Raw genomic sequence first — 25,326 nt, 5'->3', positions numbered from 1 at the left:
CCTTCAACCTTGTAAAACGCCTTTTTGAAATCGTCTTGTATGACTTAACTAACCTTTGACATACCTTCACTCAACACAATTACCTCAAAGAGTAAATTCCGGAAATTCGTCGCACCAAAATTTTTCGCCGGCCTCCTACGAATGAAACCTTCAAAATTCAATTAAAAAACTTTCTTTCACTTGAGGTGAATCTAAGTAATTCGCGTCTCTTTTGGACAAAAGGACGAAACATTGTCCTACTTTGTTAGAAGGAATGGGGTGAGTCCGGCGAAGGAACTGGATACGTCTTTTAGGGTTACGTCACTAGGAAGAGGAATTGGCGTGCAACTCGAGAAATGTGGACTTTTCCCGAGGACACAGGATGAAAATTACATTTCAGCATTGGAGTTCTCCAGTGTTTTTGTCGCTGTTGGGACATTATTCTTGTTTCAGGAACTTTGTGAGCTGAAATTGACAAATGAATTATTACTTCAGAAGATGCTTCTCTAGGATTTCTGATTTTCCATTGTTCATCAAGTTTCCCAACAAAGCGTACTCACTCGATACGTCCAAGAATTTGCATCAAATTTCGTGTGAGAAATAAAATCGAGTGCTCAAATATACTTGAAATCAAATCATCTGAAGGAACAATTCGTTCAGGCCAGTGTCATCTCCCTACACTGAAGGTTGATGCACTGATACCTATCAGGAAATAACTATTTCCCTGGCTAATACCACAAAGGTGTTGGATTATATACGACAGGTGTCAGTGCAAGATTCTTCACTGAAGTTATTCCTGCATATGCTGTTGGCGATACAACTGCCGCAATAGATTTTCAATTATTGGAACACACTTGCAGACCGGTTTCGGGCTGTTTGGCCACTCAACATAAAGTCGATGATTTTCGAAAATGGAATTACTTCAGAGTTTATCATTCTTCGAACTAGGCTGAAGCGGACAACAAATGACATATTTCATCAGTTCGGACTTTCATTGTCTAATATAATATAAATTGATTTGAAATTCCAAGTTATGTCACGAAGTTTCGATTGTTAGTATCCACAATATATATAAATATATATGTTAACTCAACGTGGAAAAATGTACTTACATGTATTTCGTTTTATAGAAATCATTCACCCATATTGTTTCAGTATTTGTTGAATAGTATTGCATTAAATAGAATAGAATATATCAAGGATCTTGGAGTATACTTTGACACAAAATTGAATTTCAATCGCCATGTTGAATATGTCATAAATAGAAGCAACAGAACACTGGGTTTCTTCAATAGAATATGCAGAGACTTCAATAACGAAGCCGCTATTAGAACTATCTATTATGCATTTGTTTATAGCAAGTTGAATTTCGATAGCATTATATGGAATCCTTGCTATAATACATTCAAATTGCGTTTAGAACGACTGCAAAATAGGTTGTTAGACATCTTCATTACCGAATCACTAATGTCTATGTAACTCACGTTATTAATCAAATCCGTAACTATTATAACATTCAGCCTCTAGAACAACGGAGAATCACTTCGATCTAGTGTTTGGCTATAAAATTTTAACGAATCTTATTGACTCGCCTGAGTTGATAGCAATGATGTCCTTTCATGTACCCCAGAGAAACACAAGGAATACATATTTATTAGCTACTTCCACATATAACACCAATGTGGGGAAAAACTCTCCAATAAATAGAATTACAGACTCATTCAACAAAACGTCCAATTTGGACGTTTTCTCCATGTCCTTACAAATGTATAAAAGTAACATAAGGAAAATATTCAATTTTTAATCATTTATGTTTTAGATTAAGCATTTAGATCATTTACCTGTTGAACGCCAGTTTTGTTAGCACAATCTTTATTTTAGTGGATACTTGTTTGGGTTCTTTTACCTGTATGTGTCCCAAATTTAGAATAAATAAATAAATAAAACTCCAAGATTCTCACGGATAAAGTATGATGAGCTGTTTTCTCGGGTTTCGCTCCATGTTCTGTGTATTTTCTCCCCATAAGGATTATTTTCACAACGTTTCGGCAAAATCTTATTTGCCATCTTCTGATGATGTCTGGTTTTTTCAACCAGACTGATTAGTTCGAACTCTGTGTATCAATTTATAAGGATGGATGTTTCCCTTTACCTGCGTTGCTGCCACTACCTGTGTTTGCTCGACTACCTGTTTTGGTCTTATTACCTGAGCTGACAATGGAAGTCCGAACTGATGATATACACCACGAAACATTGTCAACCACCTTCAAACAAACAACAAATGACACGTTTGTCATCTCTCCATCTGCTTGTGAAGGTAACCAAGATGATTTGATTTGTAGCCAATCAGGAAAATGTTAAGAAAGTGAAAGAAATTGTTATGAAAAATCGTCGAATCACTATCAAAAAATTTGTTGAGAATGTCGGAATATCAATGCCCTGACGCCATGTATTTTTTCGGAAATGTTGGGCATCAAGCTTGTGGCAGCAGGGTTCGCACCAAAATTTCTAGATTTTGAAAAAACACTGTCGCGTGAGTATCGCTCAGAAATTGTTTTCCTTTGATTACCACGGCGTATTGAATCAGGAGTTCTTACCATATGGTCATAATTATGCATCAGCCACCGTATTAACCAAAATCAAACCCCTGTGACTTTCTTCTCTTTCCAAGATTGAAAAGACCCATGAAAAGGCGGCGTGTTGCGACGATTCATAGGGTAAAAACCAAATCGCTGAGAGAGCTGAAGGACACAGCAAAAAGTGCATATTAGAACTGCTTCGAGAACTGAAGAAAACGCTTGCCCAAGTGTATTGTATCTGAGGGGCCACTTTCAGAAAGACATATTAGAAATTGATGAATGAATGTTAGGTTAGGTTAGGTCCAGAGGGAGTGGGTCTATTCCACCCTCCACCGCAACCCGCAAAGGTTTATTGTTGGTCACACCTATTCACAGTCGATCAAATAAACCCAGCTTCTTTACGAAGCCGATTAGTTTGTATGGTGAGTGGTCTTTCAGGTCAGATGATGAGAGTACAGCTCTGCTGAACTCTGAAAACCTGATTCAGTCCCCAACGGGGCGGACACAAAGTAGGTGCTCTGCTGTTCTTCGAATGATGAATAAACGCTTTGGAGTGAGGTAATCCTGAAAGATTCCGCCAGAAGTCCATAACTCTACTTGCAATCCAGGTATTCAACGTTTGTTTAGCAAAGCCTAAAGCGATGCCAATGACAGTTTCTGGTCCGATGAAGCTGCATGCAGCACCCTCCTTTGCAAGGGAGTCAGCAGCCTCATTGCCTTCCAGGCCAGTATGGCCAGGAATCCAACCAGAGATAACCTTTGAGTCTTCCTATCTAGGAGAGTCAGTTTTGGCAATTTGCTTCCAATTTAGACGTTGCTCGGTAGGAGCCAAGAGCTTCAAACGCCGCTTGACTGTCCGAGAATATTTTCATTGACTTGTGTATCAGGTTGGATTCTTCCAATATCTCCGCACACAATTCAATAGCGCAAACTTCCGCTTGGAATACAGTCGCATAGGTTCCTAAGCAGGTTGATATCTCTGTCCTAGGTCTGCAACTGGAAACACCTGCAACGGAACCGGAAGGTGTTTTTTATCCATCTGTGAATCAACAACTCTCTGCGTCTGATAATGTATGAATGGATGTATATCTTTTGAGAAATTGAAAATTCACCTAAATTCTTCAACAGACAACGTACATACGTCTTAAGGAAATCCGTATAGAAAATTCAAAATTGTGTTATACATGGAATATTTCTTCTCCTCTTCTATGGTTTTTTCCACAAGATGAATCTGTTATTAGGAGACGTGCAGTCCATACACGATTAAATACAATTGATTCCCAGACCTATTGCTATTTTTGTAGGATCTTTCCTGCACTAATGAACGGTCATACCACGAAACTGGTATTTTCATGATCTACTCTATTCTGCTGCTGGATGAACGAGAAGCATTTACAAAAAATTTCAAGCAAATGGTGGTATTATCCAGAAAAATCGTGGTTTCCCGGTTTCCACCACATCTCACTTTGTGAAAAAGGGAGTCACATTTCAATTTTCACAAAATATAGTTGACATGAAACAAACATTTCATTCGTTTTGCTTGGGATTTTATTCCATTTTTGACTCAGTATTGAATGTTCCCATCAGTGTTGCCATCGGTACCACACCGTCAGCGGCCATGGATATCCTTCTAGATCCACCTCCTCTCCACATTTTTCTGGAGAGAGAGGCTAGATGGACTGCATATACACTTGTGCACATTGCCAATTGCACAAATCAATTTGATGCAGCGTGCAACAGACTGTTGGTTGACAATGGAAGTCACAGCATTCTGGAAATGACCTCTGACTTTATGCCTCCAACTGTCAACTACAAACTGCCTCATAAAGTACTGTTCCCGAGTAGAGAGGGCTGGATCCTCCGGGAGAAGGAAATATTAAGAGCAGATAGTTCCGGTTCTGGTGCCGGTTTTTCAGTCGCAGACCCAGGACAGAGATATCAACCTATGACTGTATAGGAACCTATGCGACTGTATTTCAAGCGGAAATTTACGCTATTGAATTGTGTGCGGGGAGATTGGAAGAATCCAACCTCATTCACGAGTCAATAAAAATATTCTCGGACAGTCAAGCGGCGTTGGAAGCTCTTGGCTCCTACCAAGCAACGTCTAAATTGGTAGCAAATTAGCAAACATTACTCTCCTCAATAGGAAGACTTAACAGATTGCCTCTGGTCTAGATTCCTGGCCATACTGGCCTGGAAGGCAATAAGGCTCTTGACTCCTTTGCGAAGGAAGGTGCTACAAGCAGCTTCATTGGACCAGAACCTGTCATTGGCATCGATTTAGGCTTCGCCAAACAAAGATTAAATACCTGGACGGCAAGAAGATTCATGGACTTCTGGCAGAATCTTCCAGGATTGGCTCACTCCAAGGCATTTATTCACCCTTCGATACCAAACAGTTGTTGGACTACAGTAGGAATGAACTAAGATGTCTAACAGGCCTTCTCACAGGTCACTGTCATTTGAATCATCATATGTAGGAATTCGGACTGTCGGAAGATAGTGTGTATCGCCTCTGTTTGAAAAATGATGAAACAGCAGATCACATACTTTGTGCCTGCCCCGCTGGGGACCGAATTAGATTTTCAGAGTTCGACAGAGCCGTACTCTGACAATCCGACCTGAAAGACCACTCTCCATACAAACTAATCAGCTTTGTTAAGAAGCTGGGTTACCTCATGGCACATGGCACCAGGACGAATTTTCCATTTTTTCGAAAAAATATGAAGAGTTTCAGACTCTGGATGGATTATTCACAATATATATTTATTCAAATACTAGTATCTTGGTATTTCCCTTTGAAGTGGCCAGAGAACACTCAAATATGTATAGTACAATTTCATAACAGTAGGCACTGCATTTTCTGAAATATTATTGCATTTAAACGAAAACATTTTTGTCAAGGTTCTGAAAACTTAATATTTTTTCATCATTTTTCCTCATCTGTTTAGTATAATTTCCGTACACCAATGCAAAAACGTCAGTCGTTTCTGAGAATAATTTAGTGCCTACTATTTTGAAATTATAGTATATCCATGAGCATCACTCATTTTTATACGTGGTGGTTCAAATGTAACCGTGATTCTCGTCCTCTTCGATTTTACTTGGTAATCATTATTGAATGGAGTTCCCTATGAATGTATTTTCTTTTCAGTTCTACATCAAATCATCTATCCGAGAGATCATATATCATTCTCGATAGTTTTCAGTTCAATTGTGTCTCTCAAATAATTTTTACAAAATCAGAGAAATAACTTTTCAGTATTTTTGATTTGAAACAAAAAGAATCACAGCCATTTGAAAAATTGTGACAGATGGCTGTATTTTGTGAAATATTAAGTGGAAATCCCACAATGAAATGTTTTTTGAATACGTTGGTCAGTAGGTAGTTTGATTCGCTTGCATAAGTAAGTATTTTCGAATTTTTATCAGGGTCAGACTTACTCAACAAACTAGTAAAACAATACAAAAATGTAGCTTCCTCGTGAAGCGGAAAATTCAATCACTGGTTTGCCTTTGTCATCATCATCTCGATACCACTACAGAAGACTCTCAGCTACTTTCCACTATACCTATCCCTGCATAATCATTACTGAAACATTAAATTTTCCTCCTCAGCGACCCGTCACAATTTTCAATTTGGGTTATGTACTTGTAATGTCTAAGGGCGCTTTGAGTTTTATTAAATCACTTGTCTGGGCAATTTAGCTTCTCAAAGTCTTATATTAATTATATAACAAGATTAAGGCTTTCCCCGAGCTTTCGACATATACATTCAGAACATCCGGAGTAATTTCAAGAAGTGAGAAAACAATTCAGATATTACTGGATGACGAGTAGACGGATCTCAAACAGACACGATTTCGCTCGGGTGTATATAACAGGCAGTGAAATGTCCGTAGGGAATGATTCTCATCATGTAATCGCTTAATCGCATTTGGAACAGTAACCAGGACTCGGGCTAAGGTCCGTGAAAAATATTTTGCCAAGGAGGTCAGTTTGCGAGTAATGCCATTCTTTCAATAATTTTTTTAGTGTAAACTTTTTTTTTATATAACAGAGAGACTGGATTGCATTTCAGAGTTCTGTATTGATATTTTTCTGCCCCAAAAAGCTCAATAAAAAACATGAAAGTTTTTTAACTCCCCCAACTGGCATCAAACCGGAGTTTATGTCGCCACAAAATTTTCGAATCAAACGATTTGCTACGTTTTATATTGATATTTTAGATTTAATTATGAATGTTAGAATTATGTTGTATATTTTTACATTGAGTGTAGCTAAAAGCACTGTTATTGGAAACGAAACATTCGAAGAAAGCAAATTATTTAAGAAATCCGTCCGGTACAGTTCGAGGTTGGGACATGTGAATAGGATGTGATTTATATCCACTAAAGAAAAATTGTCACAAGGGCGTAATGTATTCACATCAAAGACCATTTTTGCCAGATGTGCAGAGAACTTACCATGGTTCATTTTCATTCGTGTCATAATAGTGGCGTAAAATCTTAAAAAGTTGAAGTTGTCTGTGTGGGAGATACTTTTAGAGATAGTGGGGTGGATTGATAAATAATGATTTTTTTATTCAGAAGAGAATTCTTTCCAGAGTCGTATTTCATATCTAACGACTGAGACTATATCTTTCAGGGAGCTGATATCAATTCTAGAGAGGTGGCTTCTTTCGCTAAACATGAAAGTTATGTTGTGTGTATTATATTGTAATTTGATTTCGAAAGAGCCAAGTGAAGATCATCTTTCCATGGAAGCAATACCCTAAATTCAAGAAAAATTCACAAAGAGTCTTCCTAAATTTAGAGTGGTCACTTCCCTTCCATATTTTCAGAAAGTTGAACATGACAGTAGCCTTCGAAACTTTGAAAGTCAAGATGTTGGAAAATGGAGAGTTGGAGATATAAGAAATAATCTGTGAGGACTATATCAGACAGAATAAGCAAGCCATTGAAACTCGTTTCAAAGAACACTCGGCACACATCCGATTCCGAAGACTATAAAAAACTAATGTTGCTCAACTGTATGAAGTGTACATTGTCAAATAAATAGAGATGAATAGTTTCAAGAGTTCGGAATCAGTTTTCTTCATCTTCTGAAGATGTTAACTTGGTTTTTGTAGTTATTATACGCAGGAGATTCCAGTTTCACCTTTCATTATACGGAAATCGGAATAAGACTCCTGTTCTATTACCTCATCAGCACCTTTTTGGATAAAGTACTGAGAGAGACAGAAATCTGTTCCAATTCCATAATTAATTTCTGGAATACAAACTGCAAAAAATTATTCCTGAATAAATCGATCTTCACATGTAAGTACGCTGTTAAAAGGTGAACTTTCATTTTTCTCAATTTTTATTTTGTCCTCTTCGAAGTAGTCCCATTCAGATATAATATACTGGTACCGGCGTTTTTTACGTTTTTTCCAATATTCGAAGCAGTTTTGATATGCACCTTTTGAGCTCTCTGGGTGATTCGATTTTCATCTCCTCAATCGTCACAAAACGCCGTGTTTTTTCATGGGTCTCTTCAATCTTAGGAAGAGAAAAAAGTCGCAGAGAAGTGAATCTGGTGAATACGTTGGCTGAGGCATGATGACTGTGTTGTTATGGCCACAAAATCACGAACAAGCAATAAACTACAATACAAACTGCAATACTGTAATACAAATTGCATTTAATGAAATGAGCAATGAACAAAAATGAACTGCTTGACAATCCCAAGGTTCTAAATCCTTCTGGTTGGTAGCTGAGGCTGTTGATCAAAACTTTACAAAATCCATAATTCCACCACTAACACAAGCGGATGGATCAATTGCAACAACAGCCAAAGAACAACTTGTGTCCCACTCCACAGTCGATTTTCTGGGAAAGACACCGCCCACTATTCCCACACTAGAATCCACAATGCCGGAAATCACTTTTGGACAACGTCTAGTCAGGCGAATTTTGAAACAGCTTTTATCAAGAAGGCCTCTGGCCCTAATGAAGTGCCCGCCATCATACTCAAAAAGTGCGCCAATGAAGTCACACCAGTGTTTTGCAGACTTCCCAACCTGTCTTACACGACAAGACAGGTTGGAAGGGATTTTTTCATGTTGGAAAATATCTATGATAATGATATCAAAAATCATAGAGAACGCCATAAACCATCATATCCTCAAATATTAGGAAGGCTTCAACATCTTGAGTGATCATCTATATGGCTTTCGGAAACAAAGATCAACACGCGACCTTCTATCGTATGACTTCCATATTTGAAATAACGCAATGGAGAGACAAAACTGTTGCGCTTGCTATTTCTAAGGCATTTGTCCCTGTGTGACATGTTTTCTGACCAAACTTTGATTTTATGGATTGTCAGGTAATTTTTTCAGCTTCCTAAAAGAACGCTTTCTGCAAGTGGCTGTCAATGGATATATTTCGAATACTTTTACCATCAACGCTGGTGATCCCCGGGATCCATACTAGCCTCAACCCTCGTTTTATTGTATATCAACGACTTATTTCAAAAAACAAAGATTCCAATATATTTCTTCGTTGACGATAGCACACTCGTTTCATCATTCCACCTTAGCAACTTTTGATGCTTCATGAAGCTCAGATCAGACCATCTTTGGAGTATTGTTCTCATGTATGGAGCTCCGACCCTAAGCATACCCTGAAGCTGTTGGATTCCATCCAGAAAAAACCATCCGCCAGATTGGAGGCGCAACCTTGATAGTCTGGAACATCGAAGAAAGGTTAGAGATTTGCTTCTCTTTTGAACATTTTTCCACGGGAGGTGTTCAAGTAATTTTACACATTTAATTCCACCAAGAGCGATACATATTAGAAATACGCGACGGACTGTGGCTTCTCACTGTTTTGAGGTTCAACTCAGTACACTTCGAACTTCACTTCGCTTGGAGAACTGAGCTTATGTGAAATAAATTCCTGAGAACCTTTTTTTTAAATGGATTCTCCAGCGATTGAAATCCACAGGCACCGCTCTTAAAGCGCCTCAAGGAGTTTTCTGTAGTGCTTGTGTTTTGTCTTTGGAAAGAAACAAGTGATCAGGTGCATATCGTGATGCAAAAGTCATGAATTGTTTTCCACTATACTGGACATTTTCATCGTATTGCTCCTTGCAAGTGGTGCATAATTTCAACGATATACTCCTTATTGAACTTGACATGCTTTTTTGGTTTTGGCTCTCCTGGGCTCTACCATTGGAACGATTGGACTTTGGTTTCGATATCATAACCATTACTAATTGAAAACTGATCTGTTTGAAAAATATGTTTTCCATTAACCAGCTGTCGCACCCCTACGAACAACAACCCTCAGAAGTCGAAACTTGTGTGAGCTAAGGAATAACGAGGTCTTACCTTTTAACGGTGACTCCTAACATGGGTTGAACGATGTCAAGTGAAAATCGATCGTTCAGACTAGGGCTTGTACCATCAATCAACACGGCAGTCAATTCGAGTGAGTGAACAAAGCACCCGTGTCGAACCGCCTAGCTACCGATGACCTCATACCTTCAAAATACATCCCAAACAGTTCACTGCAATAATCAGAGCAGTTCAAGTCTGATAATAAGCAAAGGTGTTCCACAAGAAAGCTTTTTGAGGCCGCTATTGTTCTTGATTTTTATAAATGACCTACCCAAAAGCATAAACGCATTAACAACCTTGTTTGCCAATGATGCTATCTTCGCACCCTTAATCGAAAAGAATTCTACAAGAATTGATGAAATGATAGGATCGATAATCAATCAAACTACTGCGTGGTTCACGGTATACGAACTAAGTATGAACACACGCAAGACTCAGACATTTGTTTTCAATACTAAGCATACTGCCACTCAGAGCGTAAAATTTCTAGGACATATTATTGATCCCAATTTAAATTGGAAACTTCATGTAGATTTATTTACAAGCAAGTTATCAAAAGCAATATTTCCAATTAGACGGATGAAATCGCTAGTGAACTTGGAGGCAGCCATCTCTGCTTACCATGGAAGGTTTCACTGTATTATGACTCACGGTCTAATTAACTGGGGTCAATCTTGGTACAGTCAGTCGATATTTATTATCCAGAATAGAGCCATTGGAGCTCTGGCCGCTATAACTCAGACTGAAACCTGTAAACCATACTTCATCAAGTTCAAAATACTGACACTTTCGTCAGCAAGTATCTACTAAAAACTAATTTACATAAAAACGCATATGCATTTGTATACACTTAATGGAGATACACACAATTATCTGACTAGAATGAGATTCCATTCCGCTATTCCAAATAACAGAATAACCTCTACGAATTGGTATCGGTATCAGGTTATTCAACTCTCTACCAGACTTTATCAAATCTGGAAATCTGGAATCCATAAAACAGTGTATATATATATCTGTATATTTTAATCATACACAAATTTTATTCACATTTATGATTAGGTGTAGTCAATGACTTGCCGAAACACTATGTCGTGTATTACTGACCAATGAAGTACAATACCATACAATACAATACAATACAATATAATACAATACAATACAATACAATACAATACAATACAATGCAATACAATACAATACAATATATAATCACTATGGATCTTCATAAAGTAACGGCTGAATCAATCAGAAAAAACCATATACACATGAGTTTTCACATTATTTTCTAAAAGCTACACATTGGTCTTTTCCAAAGTACCTACTTTTTTCTTTTGGATGGCTTTTTCTTCCAGTTTGTGTCTGAAAATAACTTCTTTGCATGATCTACACATCTTTCTAACGAGTTGATATTGATGATAAAGATGAGGAAGTAGAAATTCGAAGAGATTTTTTCAACAGCAAATTTTCATATTATAATAGCAATTTCATGTCCGTTCTGATCTGAGTTCATCACCCTATTCATTCTGAAAATCAGACCCGTAATTTCGGACCGTAATTTCAGAAAAGTCAATCAGTGTTAGAGTGCTACTTTGTGACACTACCCCGGCTAACATTTCTTTCGAGCGTAATTTCAATCGCAATTTACTGAAACAGCAGTGTAACCCGTGACAGACGAAAATGTATTGTGTATTCGAAATCCCGTTTTTGCCGAAGACAGTCAACAAGAGGAAAATTAATTATACTCCGGGAGGAGGTCTTCCACTGCCACGGAAGGTATGCGACACAATAAATCTTCCAGTCTTAGCGGGAGATTCAAGATATCAATTAACGAGCAAGAAATGGATAAACTCATGTAAAGACTAAAAGTGATCTATGTGACAAAGGGGGATCCGTTATTGATAGCGTTTGATAGATGTGGAGTGAATATTATGATTTAGGAATAGGGTTAGGTTAAACATTGTTACATAATGTATGAATTGAAAAACGATTATGGGAAAATTAGTGTTCAGAGTACATAGTTTTAATTTCTACTTTGACCCATTAAATAATTATAATATATATATATATATATATATATAGAAACTGAAGTTGATATCGGACATAGCACTCATGAAAGTGGCAAACCATAGACACGTGTTTCGGGCTTTTGGCCCATCATCAGTATGGTGCAGCCAAGTGTAAGGATGGGCAACACTTGGTTACCAAAAGAAAGAAATACAAATGCACGGAGCCACCAACAGGAGCCAACCGCATATTTGTGGTTTCAGTTGATAGATCTCGTGTTCACAAGAAAACTATCAAAATCACCACGGAGGCAGCTATAGCTACCTGCGTGACATCCGGGTCCAGGAAATTATACAAATATGAACGTTATTGAGTGTCTTGATATAGAAACTGAAGTTGATATCGGACATAGCACTCATGAAAGTGGCAAACCATAGACACGTGTTTCGGGCTTTTGGCCCATCATCAGTATGGTGCAGCCAAGTGTAAGGATGGGCAACACTTGGCTGCACCATACTGATGATGGGCCAAAAGCCCGAAACACGTGTCTATGGTTTGCCACTTTCATGAGTGCTATGTCCGATATCAACTTCAGTTTCTATATCAAGACACTCAATAACGTTCATATTTGTATAATTTCCTGGACCCGGATGTCACGCAGGTAGCTATAGCTGCCTCCGTGGTGATTTTGATAGTTTTCTTGTGAACACGAGATCTATCAACTGAAACCACAAATGTGCGGTTGGCTCCTGTTGGTGGCTCCGTGCATTTGTATTTCTTTCTTTTGGTAACCAAGTGTTGCCCATCCTTACACTTGGCTGCACCATACTGATGATGGGCCAAAAGCCCGAAACACGTGTCTATGGTTTGCCACTTTCATGAGTGCTATGTCCGATATCAACTTCAGTTTCTATATCAAGACACTCAATAACGTTCATATTTGTATATATATATATATATATATATATATATATATATATATATATATATATATATATATATATATATATATATATATATATATATATATATTATATATAAATATTATAATTGGGAGTTCATAACATAGTTTTCTAGTATTTCCATTAACTTGAAACGTTAGAAATATATATTTCTCAAATGAAAATAGCTAAAGGTTATTAATAAGTATCGATAGATATAAGGTCCAATGAAATAAAAGAAACTAATTTCAGTTGAGTAAATTATATAAAAAATGTTCAGAAAGTCATAATTAGGAGTTAGTTCCTGAATATTTTTCATTACTTGAAGTTGGTCGACTCATTATAAACCATTGAAATCATTTTTTCATTCATTTCCAATTATGTTTCAGACTTGAGCCACTTCAGTTTTCTTGATTATTCTTCGAGAAATATTCAACCTTTCATCGATTTACATCATCATATACTGAATGCTTCCAAAACGTGTTGGTAAATACTTGTACAATTCCCAGTAAACACTGAGTGTATGATGCAGATACTTCACATCAACCCTATCTCTTTTTGTGGACCCCTTTAATGCGCTACACTAGAGATGTTAAACCCCGAATACCGCATAAAGTGATATTGGACATTTCAGTTGGGTACATAAATCATCTCTATTTCCTTCTCTAATTCCGTTTTATGTGGTAGGTTATAAAGAACGGTGTTAGATGTACAGTAATAAAAGAAAATCGTCCTCTAATTTTCCAGTCACTTCATTGTTTGGGGAAAGCATTTTTTGATGTCCTAAGGGACATATTTATAAGTGTTTGTCTCCGTCACAATTCGTTGGTTATGCTACATGTCGATGAGGTGATGATAAAAAAGTCTATGGATGATTTACCTGTCGAAACACTTACGACTGTTTCTGAAAACTCGGTTACCATGCTTGCTTGAAAAAATAGGTTATTTGTTTGAAAGAACAAAAAATGTATGTAATTCTGTTTGGTACTCAAACGAGGAAGGAACTTTTCATCGACTTCCTTCAAGTATTTTCACCTTCCACAATTTGGGAAATTCAAATATTGTGATGAAGAACTCTTTTCACGCATAGAAAAGGCAAACTTTTTAGTTCACCCCGATAAGTTGCTGCGTGACTTCAAAGTATTGTTCACAAAGAGAAATGTCATATTCATCAGTAACTTGTTATATCAAATGATTTTGCCTATCAAAAAAGAATTAAGAAGTTATACAGATACTCATCTCAATGTTTCGGAATATAAAATCTGTCTCCCTCTCCAGAACTAGAAAAAATCTAAGTATATTAGCATTTTTCTCTTCGCTGATTCTCTTTGTTTCTAAAATTCCTCGACAGATGTAAGAAATGTGAATGTAATAAGGAAAGTAGTAACCATTACTAAATTTGTTTTGAAAGACATTAAATGTTGGAACGGTTTTTAGAACAAGCTATACATGAAATTAGTATCCACATTCACGAATGTGGATACATTCACGAATGTATCCACATTAGTATCCACATTCACGAATGTGGATACTAATGTGAAATGAATAGAGTATATCGTTTTCATCTCTCAGATGTGTGACCTGTGAGTTCCATTTCAAATGTCTATCAATTATGATTCCAAGGTATTTGATTTTATCACCATAGTCTCAGCAGATAAAATCAAATACCTTGGAATCATAATTGATAGACATTTGTGTGAGTTCTGGTAAATATCTGGTAAAAAAACTCCGATGTATTTTGTACAGATTCAAAAAACTTTCAGGAATATTCGATACAAAACAACTTAAAACTATATATATGAGTTTAGTAGAATCTCATTTGAACTACGGGATTATAGGATGGGGAGGAGTCTCTAAAAGTCACCTCAAACATCTTGAAGTGGCACAAAAACGTTTTCTAAGAATGATTCTAAACAGAAATAATAGATATTCAAGCGACGCTCTTTATGAAGAGTCCAATATATTTGATCTGAGACAATTATTTTTCATTAGCATAACTACAACGTAGTTCTTAAATAAAAATGAACTCCAGAAACCATCTCATGCTTATACAACGAGGCAAATTGGTAACTTCTAAATAACTTCGCATCCAAATCAATTGGTCAAAACTGTTATAGAGTCCTAGCTCCAAAGGCATTCAATATACTTCCTAAAGAATTGAAAAACGAGACTTCCAAATTCAGATTCAAGAAAGGAATAAAACTCTTCACGAAACAATCTGATCGATATGAGACTCGTGCACTAATTGAAAACTGAAAAAATAAATAAATAAAATGAAATAGAAAAACAATAATTTTGTTAACTACTATATTGATTGTTCACCATAAATTCCCATGATGAAAAAATCACATTTTCAATACACACATAGACCACTCACATGTACACATATATTTAAGCGTAATAATATCATAAATTCTTTATATTCGTTCATTTTTAGATTGGAATTTAAATAGTTATTTTATATAGTAACTTAAACATGTATATACATTCTACATATAAATTGATTTTAGATTTTCTTGTATATTTTGACCTCTAATTTTACTGTGAATGTTATATTGTTATACTACACACATCGGAAAAGTCTAGGGATATTTTTAAAAATGGCGATAATTTTTTTTAGATCGCTTAAGGGAAAAAAAGTTGACGGGTGATTATTAAACGAATGTAACTTACAACAAAATTTATTAAATGGTCAAAAATACTGAGTGCGCATATAAGCAAAACTAAAAAAAAATATGGCTCTTCTTTGGCACCCCGAAAAAAATCATATTACAAAAAAAATTGGAATCAGTACAAAGTATGGCCTTCACGCTGGTTTATTACGGCCTTACATCTATCGTGCATCGACAAAATGAGATTGTCAATGTCTTGTTGAGGTACATTTGCCCATTCAGCGATTAAAAGCACTCTCAATTGAAACGTTGTGTGAATGTTCCCCATATGCGGAGTAATTCTTCGTTGAAGCATGTCCCACACATGCTCCATGGGATTCAGGTCCGGTGATTGTGCTGGCCATGGCAATACATCAACTCCTTCGTTGGTGAGCCAGTCAGTCACTAGACGCGCGACATGTGGACGAGCATTATGGTGCATTAGGTGGAAGTTTTCACCAACAGCACCAGCAAACGGACAGACGATAGGTGGAAGAATGGTGTCTAGGTACTGTGGAGCTGTGAGGAAGCGATTTGGAAAAACGAGATCGGTTCTGCCGCCGATCATGATTTCACCCCATAGCATTACTGTACCACCTCTGTATGTGTGGACTTCCTGGACGTGTCTCAAACGTTCATTATTTCCAGGTCGTCTCCACAGTCTCACTCGACGAGAATCTGGATGAAATCCAAATCTGGATTCGTCTGTAAACAAAACTGTGGCCCAATCATTCGCATCCCAGTTTTGATGTTCTTGACTCTAATCTTCTACCGCGATTGCCTCTCGACAAAGGTGGACATCTAAGTGGCCTTCTGTTGTGGAGATTATGCTTCATGCAGTCGATTTCTGACAGTATCACGACCAATGGTTACCTGGTGCGTCTGCTGCAACACGTTAACCAACTCAGGTGCTGTGATTGTCGGTTGTCTTCTTGCGGTTAAGACCAAAAATCGGTCTTGAACTGCAGTTGTAGCGCGTCCTCGCCCTGGATGTTGTTCGGCTGGACTGCCAGTTTCACGGAAACGCCGCCACAATCGACTGATAACACTTTGGGAGACCCCCAAACGAAGAGCTACATCATTTTGTCGCATGCCACCTTGAAGAAGCCCTACAGCTCTATTCATCTCAGGCAATGGTAAGTGATGGCGTTCCATGTTAAAGCACAATATTTCCATTTTAATTGCTGAGCAAGAACTGCATAGAATGTACAAACTCGACACTTTCAGATTATTCATTTAAGCCGAAAACCTACAGTTTGTAAAAAATTTGATAAAAGATCAGTTACCGTTTTTGCAGGCTTTGTTCAACCCATAGAAATCTACAGGGTGGTCGAGTGTACCAATTTAATCGAAATTAAACGACCTCATGCATTTATTTTTATGATATTTAGTATGTTGTAAAAATATCCCTAGACTTTTCCGATATGTGTACTTTAAATTAGCCATATATGTATATATCCACAAACAAGCAGTACTGCTTCCGTGGTATTACTTTATTCACAATCTGTACCCTATATTGCTATGAATAAATTATTATTATCTCTCAGATATGAATTTCGGATTCATTTCCCAACTTTTCCACCTAAATAAAGGGAAAATATACAGGAAACAGAAAAAATATCAAATTGTATCTACACAAAAGTCTATACACCTTAGCACTCCCATTTCGAAACATCTCCAATCAAATTTTTTCTCATGGCACCTTTTCAGATTATTGGAAACATAGCTTCCTGAAACCCATACATAAACTAGTAGATAGAAAAAATGTTAGGAATTATAGAGCAGTTTGCGATCAGTCATAGGTGGCTAAGATGTTTGATTCTATGCTTACAAAGAAACTTTTCTGGGACTGTAAGTCTTTACTCAATTCCCAACATTACGGTTTCTCAAAAGGTAAATCCACATGTACTAACCTTGCTTTTCACACAAACTACTTGAGAGAAGGCTACAAGTTGACTCAGTCTATACAGACTTTACCAAAGCCTTTGATAGAGTCAACCACGGCCTACTTACATCTAAAATTCATTGGTTTAGGCGGGAATGTTTTGCGAGTAATCGATAGCTTCTTAACTGGTTGAACTCTATCTGTAAAATACGGAGATACAACATCTATGCCCATTCAGGTTCCATCAGGGGTACTGCAGGGATCCCATATGGGCCAACTGATGTTCAACTTGTTTTTATCGGACATAGAGTTTGTTTTCAAATATTCAGAATTTCCTATGTTTGCGGATGATCTCGAACTTCATCGAGCAATTACTTTCTGGGAAGATTCTGAACCAGAGATCCAGAGATCTGGAAGCTTTTTTTATGTGGTGTAGAAATAATTTGTTAGAGGTAAATATTGATGAGTGTAAAATCATTATGTTCGCTAAAATTAGAAGTCCAATATTTTTTGAATATACATTGAATGATATAGCTTTCAAAAGAGAAACATTTATTCGCGATCTGGGAGTTAAATTTGATAACGAAATTCGATGTCAGAAATTATGGCAAAAAGATTCAAAATGCTGAGTTTTGGGTTGAGAATTTCTACTGATTCTTCAATTGAAACAAAAAAGATTTTATATAGTGCTTTCGTAAGATCCATACTTGAATATTGTTCGGTTATATGGGACCCATACTATAATGTGAATATCGATTTGATTGAGAATGTTCAAAAGAAATTCTTAAAGAATTATGCTTTTGACTTTGGTATTGAACGAAATGAATATGAGTACAGTCAATTATTAACCAAGTTGAATATAAAATCATTGGAAGATAGGAGAATTTCTATGAACTTGAGTTTCTTCTTCAAATTAATAAATAGTAAGAAAAACTGCACAGAACTACTTCAAATAATAACTTTCCATATTAAACAATAAGATACGATAAATCCTGACATTTTTTATATACATTTTTTCCATATCAGTTATGCTTTGAACAGTCTGATGCCTCGTATTTCAAAGCTGGGAAATCAATATCATAATAACTCAGATCTGTTTATTAATGTATCACTTCCGGTCTTCAAAAATCAATTGAGAAAGCTATAGCGTTTTCGAAGCTTTTCTTTCCTTACCATTTTCTTTGTAAGTACCAGATTTGTTACATCTTTTTTCTTGTAAGTACTAGAATTGTTTCATCTTTTAGTAATATAGCCACTAGACATACGGATTTATCAATATATTGTATTTCACACTTTGCTAAATGTTTTGTAAAATTGTAAATTGTAATGTACACATCAGACATGAGCATTCAAAAATACTTTGTAGTTTCTCACACATTGTTAAATATGTTTTCGTAAATTGGCTCTGCCATCGAATAAATGAATAAATATAACAATGTATGCTATATATGATTCAACTAAAATCAATATACTCCCATCATATGAACATTTGACAGTACAATTATGTTTCATGCTGTCACATTTGCAAACAATAACTTGTTTTCCATCAGAAGTATATTTTGATATATACTTAAGATACGTCACATGAAACATTGTGTGAAACAACTTCAGGCTATAGTCGATATCGATATCAATGGAAGACAAACTCATTGTATGAAAATAAAATTGGAAAAAAAATATATAACTATGAGGAACATGGGAACTATCCGGTTAGAAATTATGAATACACAATTGTATTTTGTGACATTGAGAAAAAGTAAAAAAATTGCAGATCTAATTTTTATCTATAAACTTGTTAATGGTGCCATGGACTCACCAACTCTATTGTTCAAAATTAATGTTAATGTCCTTCGATATACGTCCAGATCAAATGTCACATTCCGCATTAATGTACCCAATTGTCTGCACCATTTCTACAGTCCACTAACATCTATGTATCGAAGTGGTAATAAATACTATGTAGATTCATTTTTTCTACCCTGAATCAATTCACAAATACTTTGTTTAGATTAGTTCCTAAATGAATATCAAAATGTTCACTTACAGTCATCTAGATATAGTTACCTGATCTATTAATACATACCCCTCAGATTTTTGAATATCATGAATAAATAAATAAGTGAACATCCATATGCCGATGTTCAATCGAATAAAAATATCTCGGCATCAATTTTTGAAATCATCAAAATCCAACTCTTTTGAAAAATTTTCCAGCTCCTGATCAAACCACAAAAATGTGTTGCCCCATTCACACAACTAAACAACCTAGAAAATATTCTTTTGTTACTCACCTGGGATAACGATACGACAATCTAGAGCGCTGCTTGACCCGCTGTCGACAAAGCAACCCCTTCCCGAAAAGAATCTTCTTCGAGTGGCTCGTTAGAAAACGTGTAGACCACGTCGCGCGACGTATTTTTCTCAGACTCGAAAAAACGTGTAACTGAGCTCGAATTCGCACCCGGACTGCCTGGGATGACGATGCCGGAGCGTCGGGACGCTTGCAGACGGATCGGCGCCGCGACGCATGCCCGTGCGAAGGCAGTAGGTGGATTTCAGAAAGGTTTATACTGAAGGGATTGAAATTTATACTGCTACCTGTTTCGGGGGAAATAGACGATGGATGATGGGCTTCATCCGTTAGAACTTGGGCTAACTTGGAGATATTCAGTTTTGTTTGAACTTTGGCAGTTGGCGTGTCGGTGCAAGTTGTTTTATGATGCTGGGGAGGTGGTGGAATTCGAGATCATACATTGAAACACACTTGTGTGAATATACTAGGAAAGAAGTATTTTCCAGAAAAAAATTAGTTCTTGGAAAAATAATACGTGAGGTTAAAAGTTCGTAGGCTAACACACAGATGGCGCAAGTGGTATTGAATTCGTATAATTTCCAGTCAACCTCAAACTTCAAAAGACATGTGTACAAATTTCACAGCTTTCTGATCATTAGTTCATGGGATAGAGCATCTCAAGCTAAGTAACTTTTGTTAGTTTGAAGGAAATGAATAATAGAACATTTTAGGTGAAGCAACTTGAAGGAAATGGGTGAAAAGGAATTTCGTTTGTTGATGAAGCCTATCTTTTTGGTTTTGGCTTGATAAACACAAAATAATTATGGATGACCTCAGTGGAGCTGAGAAGGTGAAGAGCTGGTGGGATGCAAATTTACTCTCTTGGTGCATCCAAAACGAATGATGAATATCATTCAAATGTTCGCTTGATGAAATTCCAATAGACGATGCCATATTACAAAATAAATTAAACACAAAATTTCTTGGTGTACTCATAGATAATATGCTGAAATTTGATGAACACCTTAAACAACTCGAGTAGGATCTCCTCCGGATGTTATGCAGTTAAAGTGGTTTCGAATGAATTGGGTTTCCATATCGCGAAGACCGTTCACCATGCATTTATTGAATCTCAACTACGTTATGGAATACCTTTTTGAGGAGCATACAACTCATTCCTTCTCTCTTCTGATATTACAGAAAAGGCCACTAAGTTGTCTCTGTAAAGTAAAACCCAGAGAATCATGCAGGAACTTGTTCGCTGCCAATAAAATGATAACAGTCATAGCACGTTTTATCCTATAAACGGTTTGCCTCGAAAGCTCCACTTTGCTTCTACTCCTTATGCTGCTCGTAATAGCAATTATACCTTTAGATTTCCATCCCAACTTCGATATCAATCAAGAATTCCATATTCTATAATGGTGGTAAGTTGTTCTATCATTTACCATTAGAAATGAAATGTGGAAATTTAAGCAACATTAATTTCAAAAAGGCGGTGAAGAACCTACTTCTTGATAGACCCTATTATAGTTTGGAAGAGTATTTCAGCAAATCCTTTCAACAGTAAATTAACAATTTATTTTTTGTACTATCACTTTATACATGATGGTTTTTTATCCATTAATTTTTGGAACTTTTTTTATATTTACATTTTTACATTTCTGGAACGGTTTCTTTATATCTATTTTTATACTTTTTTAGAACTTTCTCTATTTCTACATTGTATTTCTTGGACTTTGTCTACAGGACGTAAATCTTCCTACAATAAAGTATGATTGTTTGAAGGTGGTTGACAATGTTTCGTGGTATATTCCATCAGTTCGGAATTCCATTGTCTAACATAATAAAAATTGATTTGAAATTCCTGAAAGAATCTGTAAAAAATTCAAAAGATCAATCGAAAAATAACAATTTAATTAAACAAAAAACTGAAATTACAAAGAAATAACATACAAGCAACAACCAGAAGATAATAATAAAAATTGAAATATTAATACAAGCTGAAAATTAAAAAATATTATTAACAAAAAATGAAAGATACAATATTAAAAGATTCCAAATCAAGTTACGTCACGACGTTTCGATTGTTAGTATCCACAATCGTCGTTATCACCCGAAGACGTCATTATCACCCGAAGACGATTGTGGATACTAACAATCGAAACGTCGTGACATAACTTGGTTTTGGACTCTTTTAATTTTTTATTTTTAACTTTTATTTAATAATTTTTTTCAATTTTTTAATTTTCAGTTTGTATTATTATTTCAATTTTTATTATTTTTTTTGGTTGTTGCTCTCATGTTATTTCTTTGTAATTTCAGTTTTTTTGTTTATTAAAATCATTATTTTTTGGTTAACCTTTTTAATTTTCCACAGATTCTTTCATTTCAAATCAATTTATATTATATTAGACAATGGAAGTCTGAACTGATGGAATATGAAGTATGATGATGCATAATGATGTATGATGATGCGAAATTGCATAAGTTGGGCTCCAAATTACTTCCGTATCCACTTTATGCTCCAGATCTGGCCCCCAGTGACTTTTTCCTTCCTGTTCTCAGATCCCGATAGAATGCTCGCTAGAAACGAATTAAGTGCCGATGAAAATGTAATCATCCAAACTGATGATTATTTTGAGGCTAAAGACATGAATAAATCTATTGAGCCTTTATCTGATTATTTTCTGAAATTCAGATTTGTGTCGTATCATTCCTTCTATAACTTATTCAATGTGTACGTTTTAGTGAATTTTGTTTTCCAAATTTCATAGATGATTCTCGGACATAACTCATTGTACTTTGTGGTATTACTCAGGAAAACAATGGTTTAATGGCAAGCATTTGGCAGATCCAACTATTCCTTAATATAAACATCAAAGATGATTTTCATGGAAATTTGTGGATTCTATTTTCGAGAGGAGCTTTCTTTAAGTGACTTTCCTTTCAAGGTCTTATAATTAATATCTAATTATTTTCGCTATTGATACCGCCCAAAATTAGTATATTGTAGACTTCGCCAAATATTGTTTGCTTTGGAGAATTCGCCAAAAGTTGTTATATTGGAGTGTCCGCCAAAATATAGAATAACTTGCCCGTTGGCCGCTCGTATACGGAGAATTCGCCAAAATTTATTTGCGTTGCTGCATTCGCCAAAATTGCTGTGTTGGGGAGTTCTCCAAAATGTAGAATAATTTGAATATTGGTAAACCATACTCCTAGAAACCGATATCAACTGGATTTTCAAATATTATCAATGACAAAGCCAAGGCTTTCTCTTAATAAACTTAAGCAAGAAGCTTGCCTCAGGTTGCTATGCACTAAGAGTGATTTCTAGAGAACTAGGCTACTCCCATTCAAGAACAGCTTATTTCGCTCTAATAGATCCCTATATTGAATATGGAATTGCCTTCTGGGTAGTCTGTTCTAGAGATTTATTTCAAATGATTTTTATACTCCAAAAAAGGGCTGTCCGATATATGTGCAAAGCAGCTCTCAGGGATCCATGCAAGCCTCTTTTCATAACTCACGGTATTTCAACAGTAGCTGCCCTGTTTATCTATGAATCAATTTGCTTGATAAAAAAAAATATTCTTGTGCATCTTCCCCTTCCTCATATAATACTCGTAGCCATAATAGTAACATAGATCTGCCTATTCCTGCGAGCTCCCTTGTTAGGGATTCAATTATATTCAACGGGATCAAGAAATTATAGTGCTTAACAAATTCAAAAAAGCAGTTAAAATGCTACTTGTTGATAGGGCCTATTATTCAGTTCAGGAGTATCTTGACGATTCACTTAAATCTTAACTTTTATTTCTATGTCTTGTTATTTCCAACTGAATATCTCAGTGAATTTCCCATTTTTAGCTTATGTTTATTGTATTTTGTTAAATTGTATATGTTTTTTTATGTAGATTTTTGTATCTTACATATTATTTATGACTTTGTCTACAAGATGTAGTTCTTCAGACAATAAAGTATATTTGATTGATTGATTGAATACTGAGTGGACTTTTCCAGAATATATATCTGGATCTTGTAAAAGTTGGAAATTTTCTTTCATCACAGTTGACCCTGGATAAGCGTTGGAAGATGGGTGAGTGACGCCACATAAGAATCCTTTCATTATAAATAACGTACTCACGTACAGTAGATACTTTCTAGTTACCTAGATGAGCGCTGCTGTGTTACCTGATAGTTCTACGAAGTGAACTGAAATGCCCAGTTTGTATCCTCCATTACTCTGTCACTATTTGCCATCAACATAAAGCTCACAAAGTGGGCTTTGTATGCAGCTACTACAGTTTGTGTTTCCAATGGATATAAAAATATTTATTGAAGAGGTAATCAACAGAATACCACTATGACACTTTGACACACGACTTTGACCATCACAAACAGCTCAAATTGGTATCAGCGGTTGGATAATCCGCCCAAATTATAAGCGATAACGGTGTCATTCATTTCTACCAAAGCTAAATCTAGTACATTAGGTATCAAAGCTTTTTTGGAAGTATGCGCCTAGTGAAGCTGAGATGGACATTTATTGGCATACGGGCTAACTCGCTAAATACATATATTAGCGCTTGATCTGAATTGATCGCTAACGTTGGCGTTGATGAGCTTAATCGCTTGCTGATGACCATTCCATCTCCAATTCAACCGCCACCGTTGATATACAGTGTGTGAAAGCCAAATGGAATGAATTCATTATTTCGGTTACGGTACATATTTTAATAAAATCCCGAAACACGTCAAATTCAAATTATAATTTGACATACTTCAACGAAAAATGGTACCTCTACCTTCAACCCCCGTCAAATGACAGGTACAACCCCTAATTTTTTAGAAAGAAAGTATAAGTTTGTGATATATTGTTTGAAAGGTATCTCCATCCTCAATTCAAAAATTTTATCGCTTTTGATTTCATTGCAATAATTGAGATAAAATAAATTTAAATCATGTGGTTACCGAATTCGACAAAATACATTTAAAACTCATTGCAATATAATAAAAACTTTTGGGAAAGTAAGTTTTTGGCTTTCTACTACTCCATCTTGAAAACAAAAAAATGATGAGGGAATCTTCCAAAAAAAGGAAGGAAGTATTCAATTTTAAAATAAGTAACTCTATACATGGATGTTTAGATCATGCAAAGAAGTAACTTTCAGACACAAACTGAAAGAATGTCCTCCTGAAACAGCTACTTTCATATAAACATTGAATTACATGAAAGAAAAAAATTATTTCGAAACAAATACTTCTATATGAACACTGAATTATACAGATGATACTTTTCAATACTCAGTTTGTATTTCAAACATTCGTTGTGGAATGAAAATCAGATATCATCCACATGAGTTCTACTTTAAATGAATGGTAACAAATTGCACTTACATGGAACACTATCATCCTCACTGGTATACATCGATGTTTCGCCTTAAGATACTTGCCCCAAGGCTTTCCAGTACCAAATTGGATAACATTATAGAAAATACACACAATTCATGAAATATACACAATTCATGAAAATACACATGAATTCATGAATGAATTGTGTGTCTTTTCTATAATGTTATCCAATTTGGTACTGAA

General features: G+C 35.9%; 1 protein-coding gene across 1 annotated transcript in view; it reads right to left on the bottom strand.

Annotated features, from left to right (window-relative positions):
- The window catches only part of LOC111506736 (uncharacterized), a 465,508-nt gene extending 445,594 nt beyond the window's left edge, over window positions 1-19,914 (bottom strand). Inside the window, exon 1 of the mRNA XM_074179732.1 lies at window positions 19,724-19,914. The gene's annotated coding sequence lies outside the window, so the exon portion shown is untranslated. The remainder of the gene's footprint in view (window positions 1-19,723) is intronic.
- Between the last annotated feature and the right edge of the window lie 5,412 nt (window positions 19,915-25,326).

Source organism: Leptinotarsa decemlineata, unplaced genomic scaffold (genome assembly GCF_025532065.1).
Source record: "Leptinotarsa decemlineata unplaced genomic scaffold, Ldec_3_MD MMD2_tig00026282_RagTag_RagTag, whole genome shotgun sequence".
NCBI lineage: Eukaryota > Metazoa > Arthropoda > Insecta > Coleoptera > Chrysomelidae > Leptinotarsa > Leptinotarsa decemlineata.
Note: the sequence above shows the minus strand (reverse complement) of the source record. Positions and strands in the feature narration are given on the sequence as shown.